Here is a 3,635-nt window from a genome sequence, read left to right on the forward strand (position 1 = left end):
GCCAACTCCAACGACATCACCCCCTCTCAAACCCTCTGCGACTCCCTAGCCTCTTTTTTCCACAACAAGATTGCAGACATCCACAACAGCTTTGACAACCAATCCGGAAACCAACCCACCCTACCATCTGCTATCCATCTTCCCCCCGTGAACACCCTTAACGCCTGGAACCCTATCTCCACTGAGGACACCATCCGCCTGATGAATTCCATCCACTCAGGATCCCCCACAGACCCATGCCCTCACCACATCTTCAACAAAGCAGACTCCGTCATAGCACCGCACCTCCGAGACGTCATCAACTGCTCCTTTAACTCCGCTACCTTCCCAGAAGACTGGAAACACGCTGAACTCACCGCCCTTCTGAAAAAACCAACAGCGGACCCCACCGAACTCAAAAATTACCGCCCCATCTCGCTTCTTCCATTCCCGGCCAAAGTCATCGAGAAAGCCGTCAACAACCAGCTCGCCGCCTTCCTCGAAGCCAACAAATCCCTCGACCCCTCACAATCTGGCTTCCGAGCAAAACACAGCACTGAGACCGCCCTCATCGCAGCAACAGACGACATTCGAACTCTACTGGACAATGGAGACACAGTCGCCCTCATCCTCCTCGACCTCTCTGCAGCATTCGATACAGTCTGCCACAGCACCCTTCTACAACGCCTCAATAACATCGGAATTCAAGGAAAAGCACTTGAATGGATCACCTCGTTCCTCACCGGAAGAACCCAGAGAGTCCGCCTTCCTCCATTCAAGTCCGAGGCCTCTGAAGTCATCTGCGGCGTACCTCAAGGATCCTCACTCAGTCCCACCCTATTCAACGTATACATGAGCCCCCTCGCGGCCATCGCACGCCAACACAACCTCAACATCATCTCTTACGCGGACGACACTCAACTGATCCTTTCTCTAACCAATGACCCCAGCACCGCCAAAACTAACCTACACGAAGGAATGAAAGAAGTTGCCGAATGGATGAAACAAAGCCGTCTGAAACTGAACTCAGACAAAACAGAAGTCCTCATCTTAGGTACATCCCCCTCTGCTTGGGACGACTCCTGGTGGCCGGAAGCCCTCGGAAAAGCACCCATCCCGACAGACCACGCACGGAACCTTGGCGTCATCCTGGATTCTTCACTCTCAATGAACAGACAAGTCAGCGCCGTATCCTCTTCCTGCTTCAACATTCTTCGCATGCTCAGAAAAACTTTTCGCTGGATCCCCACCGAAACAAGGAAAACAGTCACCCACGCTCTGGTCACGAGCCGACTGGACTACGGAAACACCCTCTACGCAGGCACCACCGCTAAACTTCAAAAGAAACTCCAACGAATCCAAAACGCCTCAGCCAGGCTCATATTAGACATCCCACGCAACGAACACATCTCTGGTCACCTTAAAGACCTCCACTGGCTACCCGTCAATAAGAGAATCACTTTCCGACTGCTTACCCACGCACACAAATCACTCTACGACATCGGACCAGATTGCCTCAACTCTCGACTGTCCTTCTACACCCCCTCCCGCCAACTACGATCTTCCAGCCAAGCCCTCGCCACTGTACCTCGCATCCACAAGACCACCATGGGAGGCAGATCCTTTTCATACCTGGCTGCTCAAACATGGAACTCACTCCCCGCTTACCTTCGCCTCACCCAGAACCACCTAGCGTTCAGAAAGCAGCTTAAAAGGTGGATATTTGACAAATAATCCCCCTCCCCTTCCTTAGCGCCTTGAAACCCTCTGGGTATGTAGTGCGCTATACACATTTTTTGACTTGACTTGACTTGACTTGACTTGTAGGGACGTGGGGCCAGACACCCTGGACTGCGTGGCGCACACTGCCAGAGGAATCTGTTGTGCACAAGGAGGAGACTGCCACTGGGAGGAACCGTGCACCCTACTTGAATAGTGGCTGGCCTCATCTGACTGCCTGCTGCTCTGTGGCACCTGAAGTGTGCTCTCCAAGGGCTCGAGGGGTGGTTCCCTGTTCTTTGTGGAGGTCTCAGGGACATCAAAGGCCTCCCATTAGGGACCTTCACCATCTACGTGTTTCACCTGGAGAATGGCGCCCTCTCAAGTGCCTACTTCAGCTGCTGGATCCTGACTGCAGTGTGGTGCGGGCGTGGAACTAAAGGGGTATATTTACAGGAATTGCCGCTAAGACGTTTTCACGCTACTTAGAGGTAATTGCTGCTGCTGACCGCCAAATCCTAACGCTGTGTTTGCGATGTATTTACAAGACATGACTAAATTGCTTTAGGAACAGCTAGCAGCCAGGAAAATTGAAGCTAACTTTAGCGTCAATGTGATAAAAAAATCACATTAGCGTGAAAAGAGAGACAGCCTTCCAAATAGCAGTAAAAAGTTCACACTCGTCAGCCCAACATCGCTTTTCAGTGGGAGCGAAGGAGGCTTGGGTCTATTTGCTGCCTGGCCTCGACCACTCTAATTTATTAAACAACAAAGATGGCCAGATAGATTCATTCAATGTATCACTACCACACCTAGACAATAATCCTAGGCGGGCAAACTTTTCAGTTAGTAATTTTTACTTATTTCCATATTTTTACAAAAACATTTCAATCTATCCAAAAATCAAGAACACTCTCGTAGCGATATTCACATTTGACGCCATGAATACAAAAACATATTACAAACAATATCAATGAAACACATTCATATAAACACCATATACAGACAGAGGGAAAGAAAAGATGCCTCTAATGATTTCATTCGTGGGGCACCAGTCCTAATAACATATAAACAGACAAGCGGCCGTTCACAGGCCTGCTTGTTTGACTGCGCTGGAAACTCTTTATTTTAAGGGTCTAATTACAGGGGGATTCTATCCTAAACTACAATCCTGTAGCACCCCTTATAAATCCTGTTCCAGCACAGGGTTAACACGTTTCGAACCCAGAATTTGTTTGGGGGTTCTCCTCAGGACATGGACTGGAAATGGCCTTCACTGTAGGACATAAAATAAATACATAATTGGTGTAAGAAAGGACTCATCTTATTGAACTTATTCTAACTCAGACACCACCTTACTACACCTGTGAGTACCTGTAATTCTTTAATTCTTCCCAGAGCGGCTCTATATGATTCGTGGGGAAGTAGCGACACTCTGAAAATGTGTATAAAAACGAGGAAAGCGTCAGTGTTGTATTTGGACATCTCAAAGATGCTTTGTTATGTACATGTCGTATAATCCCATTTGATTCCTACCTCAGGTTGATTTATGATATAGTTTGCCCGCTTAGGATTATTGGCTAGGTGTGGTAGTAATACATTGAATGAATCTATCTGAACTCCGTCGCAGAAGTCAAGAGGACAGTGACGGACTGCAAGAATCGCTGGCATGATGCCGTGAGCAGCACTAAGCAGAAACTGGTGAGCAATCAACAGCATTGCAGACTGGAGGTGGCTGTCCGGTGTAGTTCTTTTGAATTTTTGCGTCGCAAACGGTTAAGAGTAAAATTTTCATTGACAGCTCAGGTACTTTATGATTTTTTTTATTTTGGCTATGAAAACTTCATGCTAAAGTGTAATGCGGTCAATAAAATAACGCTAAGTGGTATTTGACCTGTATTTGTACCATTTTGTTTAGCCGTTGCATGCCTGGCAAC

Source organism: Lissotriton vulgaris, chromosome 8 (assembly GCF_964263255.1).
Source record: "Lissotriton vulgaris chromosome 8, aLisVul1.2, whole genome shotgun sequence".
Classification (NCBI taxonomy): domain Eukaryota; kingdom Metazoa; phylum Chordata; class Amphibia; order Caudata; family Salamandridae; genus Lissotriton; species Lissotriton vulgaris.